The following is a 17,643-nucleotide window of genomic DNA, read 5'->3' on the forward strand; positions in this document are numbered from 1 at the left end:
GGCTTTCCTCGGGCTCTTTGCCCTTATCCTGGGAGTTATTTTCGCCGGTTGCTTTCCGGCTGCCTCCATTTTCTTCTTTCTTCTTCCTGCGACCGTCTGCCATTCCGCGGCGGTCGCTTGTTCTTCCTCCCTCGTTGCTGTGGCTGGTGCTTCCGGCTCCTCCGGGTCTCTTCTCGTGATCTCCTCGGGGGCGGCCTCCTTTCCTATTCTCTTTTCGATGGACTGGATGCGTTCCTCCATCCGTTGGGCCAGCGAGGAGCCCAGTTCTTCTATCATGCGTTCGATCGCGTCGAGGCGTGCTGTCTCGCTGCTCTTCTCTATCGTGTAGCGCGAGGCCAGCTCTTTTCGAAGCGCATCGTTTTCTGCCTCCAGCGCCGCTATGCGTCCTTCCATTATCGCAAGCGCGCCAGAGGCGGGGTCCGCCCTTCTAGCCATCTCCGTTACCCCGCGGACTATGGTCGTCGCCACTTCCTTCAACGTCCTCGCCTGCGTGCCCTTAAGGTTGTGGGCTGTCTCGGCCATCTTGGTGAGTTCGGACGTCTGATGAATCAATTCCGCTCCTATGTCCGCCGTTGTAGATGCTTCCATCTCTTTGGCGCGTTCTGTGGGGAGTTCGGTGGGTCCGCCAGTCTTCCTTTTCTTCGCACGAGGAGCTTCGACAGCGGAGGTCACCTCTACCTTCGTCGCTTCCTCCGTCTGCGAGTTCCCCGCATTTGGTGCGGAGCATACGAACCCGTCCTTAGGGGGAATCGCATTCCTCATGCTTCTGGTGCTGACCTGCGTCGGCCCGACAGCCAGCTCCGCTTCCCCCTCTCTTCTCATCCTTTCTTCCTTGTCTTTCCTGATTTTGTTTTCTTCTTTTCCCATTGGGTGCTCAAGACGGCCACCTGCACCGGTCGCTGTCCCTTTCGAATAGCCCGCGCGGCGCACCTTCGGCGACATTCGGCCATACCTGACAATTTTTTTTTCGCGAGGAGGGGAAATGCATTACGCATACCTAACGACCCGCGTCGTCGGGTTATGTGAGACTCGGCTGATGACGGTGCCATACCCACTAAAAACCCCTCCTCTTCCAATCCTTCTTCGAGTGGAAGGTTTCATTGGCACTGTTACATCACATTACTTTGGCGATATCCCATTCATTCAACGCGTCAACTCCTTAATTGTCTGCTGTCTTCATTTTTTCGGCAATGGTCAAAACATCTTCTCTCTTTCTTTTAGTCGCTCCGCCTTTGGTTCTATCTCGCGCCTGTCTCGCCTTCATCACTGCCCCGCAGGATCTCCGGAGCAGTCCCCAGGTATGTTCATCGACCGATACCAATGCGATTATATTGTTCACAGTGAATGTGTTGCCAACGACATTCTCCAGAGTGGTACGCTGGACCTCAGTAAGGCGTGCTCAACATCACCCAGACACGCGTCACGGTCCTAACATTTGTCCATGGTTTCCTTGTTTATTCTGACCCTATACGTGTTGAAGATACCATGCCCTATACTCCTCCAATTTATTGATTTACTCAAATTACTCCATTAAATCTGCATTATTAAACAAACTATTAATCCGCTTGCTGTCCTCGCGCTTGATATTTCCAAAGCCCACTAAATACCATCATATCCTTTCATATATAGGCCTCTTCTAACCTCTAACAACCTCCTTTTTACTATTCAAATTTCACTTCTTTAAATCATTAAATCCTTATGTCCACACTGTTCCATCGACATGGTAATCATAATCAGTCATTTCTTTGTCGACCAATATGAGCTTTTATCATTATTACACCATTCTTGCATGTAACTACGGTACGAACCGTGATATTTATAACCAATTTATATGCCTTTCGCAGTCATTATTTATCTAGTCCCACTGTCTCTGTCACTATATAATGCCTTAACTCACTGCTTTTAATTAGTTTCACACACATAATTCCTCGAGTACACACAAATAAATTGCCTTTTCGAGAGCGAACTGAAGCATGTCTTCACCCTCCAACGTCTCGAGCCGAACCCACATTCGGCCATACCTGACAATCACATCTGCCCTCAGATGTGCGTATCATCACTAATTTCACCGACATCACTAACTTTAACTTCGCCCATTTCATGTGATCAGTCGCTGTGGAAGTTGTTCGCGGCCCTTTATGTACGCTTTCTCGCTGTACCATGTGGCGATCATTCCGCAAGACTTTACTCCTTTTGTTAAACGTTCGTCTGTTTTTAGCTTGAATTTTGATCCGTTTCTTTGCCTCTACGCGCAGCTGATCTCGCTCCTCCTGGAACATCATGGTTCACTCGTCTTCGATCAGTTGCCTGATGTGCGGATTGTCACGCATTCTCATCCGCGTTCCAAACAATAGTTGGAATGCCGAACTCTGCCGAAGGTTGCGTTCAAATACCTCTGCGCTGTCTTTATGTATTTGAACCACTTGTCTGGTGTTGGCTGTGAATGCGGTCCCACGATCGGAGATAATTCTTCTCGGATTTCCGAAACTCACAGATTGCTTCCTCATATGGCTATTTCAAATTTAAAAATCCCTAATTAAATTTAAATTTAAAATAACTAAATTTAATAAATTTAAATTTAATTAATTTATTATATTAAAATTTTAAATATTATAAATATAATAATATTATTGAATATTTAATTCTAATATTTAAAAACATAAATTTTTAAATTTAAATTATCATATATTCTGACAATTAATATATATATGTCGGAGATGTAGAGACATCGAGCATTTCTTTTGGAATACTTGGGCTCGAGCTGACGTAATTGGTCGCTGAACGTAGCCACGGTCACGGGATGAACGTTTAAGTTGGCAGAAGAAGTTCTGATGTTGAGGGACATGCTGTATTAACGGACAAGTCCCGGCCAGGAACAATGTCGGCTCTATGCAGGACGGCCTAGCAACGGCGTCTGGAATTTTGTTGATATTTCTAATCAATATGTAATTGACAAATGAGATCCAGGCAGTCTTTTATTGAGATCTCCTTGGAGAGTTTACGGATGTCGGGCAGTCAGTCTAGAAGATACCAAGAAATAGAGCTGACGTAATTTGCGATACAGAGAAAATACAAACTATTGTACGAAGAGTTTCCCGTTGGATTCGTTTGAACCCAAGAATATTATTAAAAGCGTTCGTTAAATTAATTTGTTGTTAAGTCTTGTAAAGTTATATCTGTTCGTGTTAAACAATTTAAGTGTAATATGATTTAGTTAAGTTAAATAATGGATAAACCAAATGAAGAATTAATACGCGCCCACAATTCAAAAGATGATTCAACACGAAATTCCAACAATAATTCGACATCAGAAGTGGGATCAGTGCCATTTATAACTATGCAAGAGCATGTAGCTATCATGCGAGAGTTGATTCAAACGTTGACGCAAAAACCAAGTGTGGAACCTATAAAAATATCGCTTCCACGTTTTAACGCTGAAATCGCAGGATCCGATCCGGTTGCATGGTGCGCTGCTGTTGATTTGATTATAAAGGAAAACCCTTTACTGTTGAGGTTATTAGATGTATAATGAGAGAGACGCGTGGATAAATTATAAGGTAGAAAAATATATTTGAAATACGGAAGTGAAAAAGATACAAAAGTTGAAATAATAATATGAGTTGGTCCAGATCCGCACGCTAGCAGTGTTATTCTATAACTGAAAAACCCTGAAGCCAACGTCGCCTTTCGACTGTTTATGGCCTGCCTTCGTCGCAGTCTTTTGTCTATGCGCTGTCGATGGCTTCAATGCTTTAGAAAGCTAAAAAGACCAGATGTAGAGTTTTCTTAAAAGCAGTGACCTTCAACAAAATTATTATTATATATTCTAATAATTAAAAAATATACTTAAATTTAAAAATCCTAAATTAATTTTAAATTTAAAAATCCCTAATTAAATTTAAATTTAAAAATCCTTAATTAAACTTAAATTTAAAAATTCCTAATTTAATTTAAATTTAAAAATCCCTAATTAAATTTAAATTTAAAATAACTAATTAAATTTAAATTTAAAAATCCCAGAGGACAATTGTCCAAGATGATCAACATGATAAGTGTCAAATGGCAACTCCCCCTTGTCAATGGTGTTCAGCAACTCCTCTCGTTTTCCTTGTTTTTTCTCTGCAAGGATACAATCGATGCAATTCTGCACTACTATCTCCACCTTCTGGTGCATTCCCTTAAACCAATAGTCTCTTTTTAATAACGCTTCGTCGAACAACTTGAGCTTTGGCACGACCAGCTTTTATATCCTTTATTTCTTTGTACAAAACTTCGTTCTTTAAAACGTATCTGTCAGTTTCATGCTGTTCGATGTGTCCCGGATCTGCCGCATATCTGCCGGATCTGTCTTCTTGTAACTGCGCCTTCCTTAGCCGTGCAACAATCCCTTGTTCGTCCTCGTCTAGCAGCATGACCGTGGGCAACGGATTTCGACTTAGTGCGTCGATGTGCACCATGCTTCTCCCTGGTCTATGCTATACCTCGTAATTGAATTCCTCTGAAAGAATCGTCCACCTCGCAACACGCACGCATAAATCTTTTTTCCGCATCGTCAATACGAACTCCTGACAGTCTGTAACAATCTTAAACGGAATACCGAGCAGGCAAACGCAGAATTTCTTTAACGCTTTCGCGATAGCTAAAGCTTCAAGTTCATAGTTGGTGTATTTCTCCTCAGCTGGCGATGTCTTTTTGCTCGAATAATATACGGGGTGAAAAGCATTGCCTTCGCTGTCGCGTTGTAACAAAATCGCACCATATCACACGCTACACGCATCCGTATGCAACTGAGTCTCCGCTCCCGTGCAATACAATTTCAGGACTGGTTTTTCGCTCAACGCTATTTTTAATCTTTCGGACGCTTCTTGCTTACACAACTTGAATTTAAACTGGAGCATTCTTTTTCAGTAAATCTGACAACGGTCTCACAATAATAGAATATCGGGGCATAAACTTTCTAAAATATCCCGTTAGGCTAAGGAAACTTTGAACATTTCTAGCGGCAGCCTTGGTCTTGTACTCCAATGGCTAAATGTTACCGCCCTCAATAATGTGACCCAGATATTCTATTGTTTTCTGTAAGAATTAACACATAGTCCGTGTTCGCTAGCGACACGCAACACCGATTTTAGATTCTCCACGCCACTCGAAAAGCCAATCGACGGTACAATCAAATCATCCATGTCAGCACAACCCCTGTCACGATCAATCCTTTGAAAACTGCGTTTATGAATTTTTGAAAAACAGCTGGTGAATTGCATAATCCAAACGGCATTATAAGAAATTCATACTGTGGGAACTATAAATGCTGTATATTTCCTGCTTCTCCGACAGGAACATGAAAGAATCCGTTCTTGAGGTCCAACGCACTGAATAGTTTCGAGCCCTGTAGCAAATCTAATTGGTCCTGGATCAAGGGCAGCGGGTATTTGTCTTTCACTACTTTTCGATTCAGTCGCCTATAGTCGACACAAGTTCTAGTTGGACCATCTTTTCTTTTTCCAACACGATCGGGCTTGCAGAGTCGGAATGTGACTGGCATATTATTCCGTTTCTCAACCACATTTTGATTTGACCGTTGACTTCAACCTTATCATGCTAGGATAACCTTCGCGATCTTTCATAAACGGGAAGATCATCTTGTAATATGAGATTCATTTCAACCCCTGCTTCGAGCGTTTTCTGCGGCTTATAACTTCGAACCAGATTCTCTATTGCCTGCTTATATTGTATATTCGTGATATGGGATAAATCTACATCATGCTCCCCCACCTCCATGTCTAATTTAAGTACCTCCGGAAATTTATCGTAATCTTCGCTCTCTACTTTACGAATGGAGATGTTTCTCCCCTTCATGTTTGTCTCAACGGTATTCGGAAAGTCCGTGGCAATTAAAAACGCATATCGCATCAAAGTATTCGGAATTACATGTACCATTATAACGTATGACTCACCGTCTATCAAAACATTCGTCGAAAATTCTCCGAGCGTATAATTTTTCCCGGATCCGACTCGGTAAAACTCGATAATTTTCTCACCTAATTTGGGTGCCCCAATTCTTGCATGTTGATCCGCTCGCATAAAAGTTAATTTACTCTCGGTATCTATCAGCGCGCTCAATTTGAAATCTCCAATTTTCACGTCTTTACAACACTTCGTCCATAACAACTGCTGCACATTACAAACCTCTTTATCTAAGTTGTTGCACTTCGATGCAATGTGTCCGTATTCTCTACACTTGAAGCATTTAGGGCCTTTCAACCTATTCGGACAGTCTGCACGCTGGTGTTCTTTGTCATCGGAATCATAATGTAGCGGCACTCGACACCAACTAGTACCGAACGACGGCAGCGCCAATGGTTAGCGTCTTAGGTTACGAACGTTCGGGATCCGGGTTTAAATCCCGGCGACCGTAGTCCGATTTTCCTTCCACGACATCAAAATGAGAAGAAAGTCGCAGTACCCCAGCAGCGACATCTACACCCGCAGCGGAACCTATCTCGGCCTCTACACCAGCCAGCAGCTACAACTATCACGACCTATCCTTCTCAGTAACATCTCGTCTTCTTCACATTTCCAGATTGATCAGGCTTCTTGTTCTTCTCAGTTTTGGCCAGCTGTACAGTCGATTTTGCTCTGCGTCACTTCTGTTCCTCTTACATAATTAACCTTTTCTTTAATTCTTCAATGGATGTAACACCGCATAGTGTAGATTTATTGTCTTCTTCATCTACTATTCCTTCTATAATATACTCCACTTTCGCTTCCTCTTCCTTATCAATATGACTATTTCAAGCATACGGTACATATAAGCCAGACATGTTTCGTCACTTCTTTTTTTGTTCTGCTCAGTCTGTTCGAAATTTTGTTGGCCGTCCGTTTGTGGCACGGATGGGTCCATTTTCCTCATTAGGAAATTCCGAATTACCGGTCCTCCCAGGGCTGTCATTCAAAATTTGAGCGGCCGTCCGTTTATGACACGGGCAGGCTCATTCCGCCCATTAAGAAATTCCGAATTACATGTTCTCCCAGAGCGGACATAATCACCTAAAGCCACTCTTGTATTCCTCACTTAGTTCATTCAAGACACTTCTAGTTAACACTAGAGTTATTTCATCACCTCTATCTTGAACGTTAAGTCATTCGAGGTACGCGATATCGACTGATCGGTTTGACCTGACCGGTTGCTATTTAGTCAATAGTTGGCAACATATTGGTCCTTCGAGCCGGATCCGGTGCCGTTGGAGGAAGCATCAGTCCGGAGAAAAACAAAAGTGTTAAACAAATCAGATCCAAGCGAGTGCCACCATCGGGAAGAAAGACATTCGACGCGAAGTATACCGCTAACATCCCGCTGCACAGTGACTGTGTCACGTAATAAATGACGAGGTATTATAAAAAAAAAGGCGAATGAGCCGTATTATCTTTTCCCTTGTGGTATTGTATTTCGTAATCGTATTCTTCTAGCTTTAATCTCCATTTAATCAGTCGTGATGAGGGGTCTTTGCAGTTTTATGCCAAGTTAAAGCTTGATGGTCGGTTCTTATGAGAAAATGTCTTCCTAGCAAATATTGTCTTAAACGTTTTACTGCCCATACGATTGCAAGGAGTTCTTTTTCAGTGGTCGAGTAATTTCTTTTGGGAGGATTTAGTGTTCCGGAGATGTAACAACAAGGATCGTTTTGTGGAAGAACAGCGCCTTCGTTAGAGGCGTCGGTTGTTAATGTAAATATTTCGTTAAAGTTGGGATATGTCAATACCGGGGCTTTACATAATGCGTCTTTGAGAGTTTGGAAACTATCTTGTTGTTTGTCTGTCCAATGAAAGGCTGTGTCTTTCTTTGTCAGGTCGGTTAAAGGTTTGGCTATCTTTGAGAAGTTACGTATGAATTTTCCAAAATATCCTGCTAGCCCTAAGAATGATTTTACGTCGGTTGGATTTTTTAATTCTTTGACTGCTTCTGTCTTTTTCGGGTTTGGTTTTATTCCCTCATGCGTGATAATGTGTCCAAGGTATTCTAATTCTGGTTTTAGGAATTCACATTTGTCTGGTTGAATCTTTAGTCCAATTCGTCCGATGTACGTATTTCTATTTCGGGTTTCAGATTTATAATAAAGATTTTGGTGGCACGTTCAGTTTCAAGATCTATAGCAACTGCTCGACGTATTGGGTCGCGAATTTCGTGTTGGAGCGCGCATATCAGTTCGTTAAGGTTGTGTCAGAATCTTTTTACATAACTATGTACCGATTCGTTGAAGTTTTGTTGCGTACATTGCAATTTATCACGAGCTCCATTAGATGTAATACTCACAGATACAAATTTTCTGAGGTTTTCAAACAGGTCTTCATAATTTTCGATTTCGACGTGGCGGATACTGCGTTCTGCTTCTTCGACGATTCTTTGTGTTAAAATTAGGCGTAATAATGCGCGTTTTTCTCGACATTCGGCTCGCGCTTCTCTTACCCGCTTAATAAACCCTTCTACTCCTATATCGTCTTGTCCATTGAGTATAGGAATAAAGTCTAGGCAGGTTCTTGCATCGTACATAGGATTGTCACGACTTACTGCTTTCTTCTTCACTGTCCACATTGTCTGTTTCATCAGGTATTATTTCGGTCTTTTTAGGAACAGGTGGTCGCTTTTTCTGTATGGTGCTGGAACCAGCGTCCTCAGTTACAATGGAGTTGAATTCAGATGTGGAAGCTGACTGTATTCCTACTCGTAGTTCAGCGAGGCTCCTGCCTAAGAGTTCAGTCTCTCTAACGCTTTGTTGACTTTCGTCGTGTATTAGTTTATACAAGTTACTAAAAGCTAGTTCGTGCCTTTCGTTTTGTTTTTGCATATCGTCTAATATAGCCCGAATGTGTCTTCTGATCTTTTGTTCATAGTGGTTATTGTAATGTCGTCGGAGTCTGTACTATTGAAGCTGTTGCGACGAGCACGATAATGCTTAAAAGAATCCAGTTCTTTACCTGGGTATTCTTCTTTCCGTGAATGTTGCTCTGACCAGTTTCAGTTTAGGTGATGACCGTAGTCCGCTTTCCATAGAAGTCGTTTTCACGCAAAGTGAGCTGACCTATGCAGAGGTCCGCTGATCCTTCAATCTTCAGTGATGCGCGTACGCCGAAATCGTGATTTCGTTTACACTGAACTGAATGGATCCTGGTACGGATCGCCAAAAATGTCACGTAATAAATGACGTGGATTATAAAAAAAAAGGCGAATGAGCAATAGCCCGTTCGTATACTTTATTAATAGGACAATGTTACACTTCAATAGCGAAACACAGACTGACTTACTGACTAAAGGATTGAAATCTTTACCTCCTCACTATCATTCACATATCCCACGGGTGGGAATCCGGCTACCGTCTGTTCTCATTGCTATCGCATGAACAGATGTTATCTACATATCCTGAAGTCGGCAGATTCCTGGTTTTTAGGTGACGTTACAACTGCGTCGACAAATAACTGGGACAACTCTAAGCGCGTGCCACCTTCGGGAAGAAAACATTCGACGCGAAGTACACCGCAAATATATCGCTGCACAGCGACGAACAACAGACACAACATCAAGTCGAACGAACGTCCAAACGTGAGTTTACATATTTGTTGAGTCACCTCTCCTTTCATACACAGCGTAAAGCATCAAAACGCATATATACCATGGTCCAATCAGGAAGAACGCATGAAACAATTAAAGCACAAACGGGTAGTGTTCACTAAAGAATTAGTAAATTTTCAAGTGGTACTTGATAACTACAAGGAGGGATAGTCAATAACTCTCATTCAGTACCGTTTGCTCGATTTAGAAACAAAACATGATATATATAATAAAAATCTTAACAAGTTGAACGATATTGACCAAGATCAGTCACTAGATAAACGCCTGGTCATAGGGTATAGATTTTTGTAAAGATATATGAAGGATTCGGAAATACAAAAGTTTACTTTATTCACACACAACAGCTATACATATATATTATCCTCTGAAGATCTCGAAAACCTACTCGCACGCACGCTTGTTGTCAACCGACTCTTTCAGATGCTTTTTAACGACTGCCTATTGTCTTTTGTCCCAACTAAGGCCTAGACGCCCTGTGACTCTTACACACACATTCACATGTACGATGTAAATGTATCATCTTCCTAACATGCCTCCTTACATTTATACTGTACATTTAATCGTATTTACATGCTTTGTCGAATTACTTAACAGAAACCATAACATTTATTGCTTTATTTACATTCCTCTTAGTTTATATTCATCCATGATCTAAACCTTTCGAGTTTCTCTCTACACAGTGCCTTTGTAAAAATATCCGCAGTATTTTCGTCTGTATTTACTTTAATTATATTTATCTTATTTTCTTTTAAGCACTCGTGAACGTAGTGGTAATGAACTTCGATGTGTTTAGAATTTTTCGTAAAATTTCCGTACTTTGCTATACTTATCGCTTCAGAGTTGTCCTCATAAATTTTTACCTTACTGGAGTTCTTTTATTACGCGCGGATCTCCTAGGAATATTTAAGCGTTCAGAACTATTATGATTTTCATCTTCCCTAGCCTTAGTTCGATTATTCTTGAAAGGTAAATTATGCATTTTGCTTTCTACACACACCCTACATTTCAAAAATTCCTTTTCAAATTCATTCGGTATACCAGTCACTAGCTGTTCTTTACCCAAAATATTTAAGTATTTAAAATTTACATGTCCTAGCATCCTATGCCATCTTTCCTTTTTACTTATACCACTACGTTCGGCACTGTTTACTAAGTGCTCCTTCCGTCTCGATATACTTTTCATTCTGTATGTCCTATTTTCTTTGAACGCTACAGCTGTAAGTTTATTGTACTCATCTATTATTTTTGCAATATTTGCTTTTGTAATAACCGTATTCTTGTTATCTGTTAATTTATCTAAACTGATCAAATTTGCGGACATTTCTTTCGCGTAAAATACTTTACTCATATTTATTTTAGTTTATTTTCCAAATACTTCAAAGTAGCTTATAACGTTTCCGACTTTTGTTGCTTTTACCGGTCTATTATCGCCTAAATATATATTTACTGGTTCTTTCAGGTCAGTACAATTCGCGAAGTAACTTACATTATTAATTATATGATCGGTACACCCGCTATCCAATAGCCACATTATTTCATTGTCACTTATCTCATTCGTCTCGCTGCTGTGTGCTGCGTGCGCCGTTGCTATCCATGTGTCTGCTCCTGAGTTTCCATGTTCGCTCGTGCCGGTTGTTGATTGACGATGGAAATTTCCACGTCCCCTGCTCGTATTGCCTTTGTTTCCTGTTCCTCTGCTGCGACCACGTGTTGACCCACGCCAATAACTGTTACTGCTTCCCGCTTGGACGCCATTTTGACACTCTCTCGCAAAGTGTCCTACTCTTCCACATCTGAAGCATCCTTCCTTTTTTGCAGAAAAGGCGTTGGTTTGCATTCCTCCTCGATTGGATTTATCTTTCTTCTCTGCTATTTCAATTTTATTTTTCACACACGCTACCGTTTGATTTTCTTCTTTCAACGCATCTATTATATCTGCTATGTAGCTGTATTCTTCGCATAACGTATTCAGCATGTAATTCAGTTTTTCCCTCTCACTCACTTGTGCGCCCGCACCTTTTACTTCATTTATTAATTTTTCGAAATCGCTAAAGAACGATGCTGAATCACTGTAGTTATCAAGTCTTATCTTTTCCAATCTCCTTCTACATACGATCTGTAGTGCCGTCGACTCTTTCAAGTACATTTCATCGAACTTTTTCACTATTTCATACGCCGTTTTTTCTTCCCTAATATATTCCAATTGTATATTTGTGATGGCACTGTAAATTATGTTTATTGCTTTCAGATTCTTTTTGTCCCAGTCTTCATTGTCTGTTTCGGTCTTCACTCTAGTTGTAACAATCTCGCATTTTTTATACCTGAGAAACATCGTTATTTTTTGCTTCCACATACCGTAATCCTCACCATCGAATATAGGTATCATGATTTCCGATCTCTCCATTTTAATTGGTTCCTTATCTCTTACTCAAGCGTTCCTACGTACTCGAAGTATATTTTTTTCTTTATGCCCTTTGAACGTTTCTTACGAACTAACTCGCAAGATTGAAAAACCACGCACTGAATAACTCGCAAAACTATGAACCACGCTCTGCTACCATGTAAAGATATATGAGGGATTCGGAAATACGAAAGTTTACTTTATTCACACACAACAGCTATATATATATATTATCCTCTGAAGACCTCGAAAACCTACGCGCACGCACGTTTGTTGTCAACCGACACTTCCAGATGCTTCTAACAGTTTCTTTTCGTCTTTTGTCCCCACTAAGGCCTGGACGCCCTCTCACGCTTACACACACATTCGCATCTACAATGTAAATATATGATTTTCCTAACAATTTTTGCAATGCAAAGCAGACGCGGTGGACTTAATTGAAAGAGCTACAGAACATAACAAACAGCTAACCGACAGAAATATGATGAACACAACGAGCGGAGTTACGAAAGTGACGACCAGACTTTCAGACCCGTAAAACCAAGTCTCACTAATCCAGGCAAACCCAGGAAGCTTCCAACGCCGCTGATCGAAGAGATCTCAAAGAAGGAGCTCGAGAGAAAGGAGTCAATGCCACTTCAGATAATGTAAACTACGTAAAATAAAGATGTGAGATGTATTCTCGATTCCACTCGCAAAATGCGATCACTGTTAAAGATTGAACATGTTTTCCTTGCTTTTTAGATTTATTTGCGTCATCTTAGAGTCATGTTAAATGTTTATTCAAAACAAAACATTCGAAGGAAGTGATGTGTGAACTTTCTTTATACCAGCGAGCTATACTAGGTATGCTACCTGCAAAGTATGCAAAAAAAGGTCAGCATATGAGACAACTACCATTAATTTAAAAAAGAAAAACATTTGGGAGCAGTTCATCCTTTCACTAGCATGGTACAATAAGTAGATAAATAGATAAAGGATAAAATAAAAAATGTGCAAATATAACGAAAATATTTGGTTTGCACATATTGTTACTTTAATTATCTTAAATTTGAATATCTTCTTGTGCGCATACTCTTTCATGTATCTATTGATCGTAAAATATATTTTTCCATGTTCCCACTTCTTTCAGTAACAGTTATCACAGCTTGTAATTATAATGACCCAGATCATCCTGATGATCCGGAAATCTCCCAACCTGGCTAAAGTAACATTCTGCTTGAAATACTGCAAATTCATCAATAGCGTCAACTCAACAGAGAATTGCGTCATAACTACCAAGAAAAATAATAGCAAGAATACCGTAAGGACGAAAAATCATTTAAATTTATTCATAAAATAGTGGAACATTAATGGAAAGAGAGCAATATTTAAGGGCTGAGTTTTATAGTATAATTAAGAGCCATTAATTTGGCAGAAAGAATATTAATTCCAATTCCCAACAAAAATTAGTGGAACAATTATTTTGCACACTAGCTACCTTACAACCACGTGAAAGCATACTTTTAAAAGCAGGGTTAATTTTGAATGAAAAATCAAACCGATAGAAAAAACAGAAAAATTATCCATGTTACCATTTCTAAATAGTAATACTGTTACTAGTAATAGTAGTAGTTTTTATTCCATCGTTATCTTTTTTATGTTAAATAATTTTTATTTTATGTTAATTACATATTCCTATTAATTCTTTTGCATTTATATTATCTATATTAAGTTTTTATATATATACATATATACATATATTTATATATATTTATATATATTATTTATATATATTTATTTTTATATATATTTATTATATATATTTATATATATTTATTATTGATGAATGATTTTCCGTCACGATGATGCTGCAGAGGAAAACTATAATGGGGCGTTTTTTGTTTGATTCAGTGATTTGTCTTGCTTTTGCTATATAGGCGTTATGTCGATTTTTCCAGAGTTTGAATAATTGATCTTTAGTTAGGGTGGGAGTGTTTGATATTGAGGATGGCATGTTAGCTTGTCGTCCGAATGTTAGTTCAAATGAGGTATGTCCGGTCGTTTCGTGTACTGAGGTATTATATCCCATGCATATTAGTTTTAAATTTTCGTCCCAATCGTTTTGTCGATCGGTCGTACAGGTTCGAATAAGATCTTTTACTACAGCATGTGTTCGTTCGAGAGATCCGTTAGATTGCGGGTGGAAAGAGGTGGTTTTTATGTGTCGAATCTTGAAAGCCTCTTCAAATGTGTCCATCAGTTTACATATGAAATTTCGTCCCATATCCATGAGGATACTTTTCGGTGCAGAAAATATGTATACATAGTGATTCAAAAGTTCGTTAATGATAGAGTTGGCCGTTTGGTCTTTTAAAGGTATGAGAACGAGATATTTGGTTAATTGATCTTGGATAAATAGGATAATTTGGTTGCCTTGTTTGGTTTTGGTGAAAGATCCGAATAAGTCCATTGCGATTTTATCATTAGGATTAACGGGCGTGTCGGTTATTATGGGTTGCTCCTTGGCCCTGATACGGTTTAATTTTTCTCGTTGGCAGGTTTCGCAGTTTTGTATAAATTCCATGACGTCTTGTTCTAGGTTTGTCCAGTGATGGTGTTTTTGTATTCGTTTCACGGTGCGGTGTATACCTAAGTGTCCTACTATTTCGTTATGATTCTCGCGTAGTATAGTTTGTTTTTGTTCGTTATCGTAGTCTACTGGCGGATCTTGTCCAAATATCAATTTAATTTCAGGAAATCTAGTTGTTAGAAACCTTAACATGAGTTGAATATTTACATTTTCTAATGTGTTGAAGCTATTGTCGTTTATTCCTATATGCAAGTGTTCAGTTTGGTGTTTAATAAAGTGTTTAGTTAATTGACGCAACCAGTGCTGTTCGTTAAAGTCTCCTAACTCGGTCTTTGTAATTTGTTTAAAGTGTGGTCTGTTAGGTTTTTGGGTTATTGGAGCTGGGGTGATATTGGTCTTCCAGTCGATATATTCGTCATAATAGTTCGGGTTTTCTGGATCGGATTGGATTTCTTAATTGGTGATAGGGTACAATCGGGATAGAGCGTTTACAGCTGTATTTTCTTTTCCTTTTTTGTATTCTATCTCATAATCATACTCCTCGAGTCTGAAGCGCCATCGCATGAGCCTCGATGAGGGATCCTTAACATTTTGTAACCATTTTAAAGCTTGGTGATCACTTTGAATTTTAAATTTTCTACCAAGTAGGTATGGTCTTAGTCTTTTGATTGACCATACTATTGTTAGTAACTCTTTCTCGGTTGTGGAATAGTTTTTCTCAGAAGGGTTCAAGGTTCGGGATATGTAACAGCATGGATGTCCGTCTTGGGAGAGTATTGATCCTAGTCCTTCGTTATTTACGTCTGTTATTAATGTAAATGTTTTTTTCAAAGTCTGGGTATTGTAGTACAGGAGCTTCACAGAGTTTTTGTTTTAGTGTGTCAAATGCAAACTGTCGTTTATCAGTCCAGTGGAATAGATTGTCTTTCTTTGTGAGATCTGTCAGTGGTTTCGCGATTTTAGAAAAGTTGCGTATAAATTCTTTGTAGCACCCAACGAGTCCCAAGAATGATTTTATATGAGTCGCGGTTTTTGGCATTTTAAAATCTTTCACAGTCTGAATCTTTTTGGAACTAGGTTTTATTCCTTCCTTTGTTACTACGTGTCCTAGATATTATAACTCTGGTTTAAAAAATTCGCATTTGTCCGGTTGCATTTTTAATCCTACATTTCGTAATCTGTCTAATACAGTAACTAGATTTCGGTTATGTCCTTGGATGGTGCTTCCGAATATTATGATGTCGTCTAGGTATACGAAGCAGTTATTTCCTACTAATTCCCGTAGCGCGGTATCTATCATGCGTTGGAACGTTGCCGGTGTGTTTTTGTGTCCGAAAGGCATGCGATTATAGTGGAAGTGACCTTGTGGCGTTAAGAATGCAGTATATTTTTTAGATTTTTGTCCCATAAGTATTTGGTGAAATCCTCACGAGAGTTCTAGGGCTGAGAAAAATTTGTCTAAGTGATCGAGTATTTTGTCCGAATTTGGTAGAGGATACGCGTCTTAATCTGTTTAATTTTCTGAAATCTATAACGATTCTCCATTTTTGTTTGCCTGATGCGTCTAACTTCCTTGGAACTACTCAAATTGGCGCGTTATAAGGACTATCTGATGTTTGTTTAACAATGTCGTTGATTTGAGTTTCAATTTCTTTTTTATGACATTCGGGAGATCTAGAAGATTTGATGTTTATAGGTCTGTTTTGAGTGTGATTGCATGTTCGGCTAGGTTGGTGCATGGTAGTGAGTCTGTTTCCATGTTAAAAACGTCCAGGTAATTGATAAGGATTTTCTCAAGAGATTCCCGAAGTTCTGGGTAAATATGTTTGGTACGTATTATTTGTGCAAATTTATTGATTTAACTTAATTTGTCGGGATTTTCTATTTCGTTTGTAATATGATAGATTTGATAAAACATACTGGTGTGGGCTTTCCTTCAATGTATTGAGTTGAGATTAGAGTTTGACCTGGTTCTATCTTGTTGTTGGTGTTCTGGAATGGTAATATAATTTCGTCTAGGGTTAGTTTATCGTTAGTGACGTTGTATTGATATTTTGTAAGGAATGGAAGTCCGATTATTGCATCTTCGATTAGAAGAAAGTTGTTAGGGACTACGTGGAATTGGTGATTCTTCTTGAGCATGGTTAGATTGCAAATTTTGTCGGTGGTGTGTTTGTCATTTCCCATTAGGAAAGTCTTTGGGCTGGAGGTTTGGACGTTCAGTGAAGCCTTTTCTTTATAAGGTTTATTCCTGCTCCGGTATCAATGATAAATCTGGTTCTTCCTCCGTCTCTTCGTTGCAATACGATTGATAATAACCGTCCTATAGTGGTGCAGTTGACTCTTGGTACGTTTCTTCTGCATTCTCCACTGTTTGGCATACTCGAGGTGGGATTTTTCCTTGGTTGCCTAATGGAAAATTTCGAGAGTAGCACATCTCGGCTGTGTGTCCGATTCGCGAGCACTTGGAACATTTTACTTTCATTCGGTTATCTGACGGTTGATTAAATCCTCGTGGTTGTAGATCGGTAGCACTTCGTTTAGATACGGGCGGAGTGTTATTAGATTGATTATTTGACTGATTCTGACGGTGAACAACACGATTTGATTCTCGTAACCATTGTTCTTTGTTGGTTGCAAATTGTTGGGCGTGGTTCAGGTTTTTTGGATCGCTAGTACTACTAACTGTGCTATTTCGTGCCGTAAATTGAGGAGATGCGTTTTTAATGCTTCGCGTTCTTCGATGTCCATGGCTACGCGTCGTTCAACCGGCGTGCGGTTTTCGTTTTGGATTGCGTAATTTCGTTCGTTGAGTTGTTGTCGAAATGTAGAGTTGAAAGACTATACGGTTTCTGTTATTTCTTGTCTTAAATTTCTCAATTTATCTTTGCAACTGCTAACGGTGGTTGGGGCTGACACGTTTTGTCTTAAGCATGAATATAGGTCTTCAAATGAGTTAATCTTTAAATATCTTATATTCCTTTTCGCATTATCTGTTATCTTTTCAGCAAGTATAAGATCTAACAGGAAGTCTCTAGTACTTGC

At 39.5% G+C, this 17,643-nt stretch overlaps 1 protein-coding gene and 1 pseudogene across 1 annotated transcript in view; both read right to left on the minus strand.

Annotated features, from left to right (window-relative positions):
• Positions 1 to 17,643, minus strand: part of LOC122569948 — a 383,055-nt gene that overhangs the window by 322,176 nt on the left and 43,236 nt on the right. The window lies entirely within an intron of this gene.
• Positions 16,844 to 17,349, minus strand: LOC122569947 (annotated as a pseudogene).

Source organism: Bombus pyrosoma, linkage group LG8 (genome assembly GCF_014825855.1).
Source record: "Bombus pyrosoma isolate SC7728 linkage group LG8, ASM1482585v1, whole genome shotgun sequence".
Classification (NCBI taxonomy): Eukaryota; Metazoa; Arthropoda; class Insecta; order Hymenoptera; family Apidae; genus Bombus; species Bombus pyrosoma.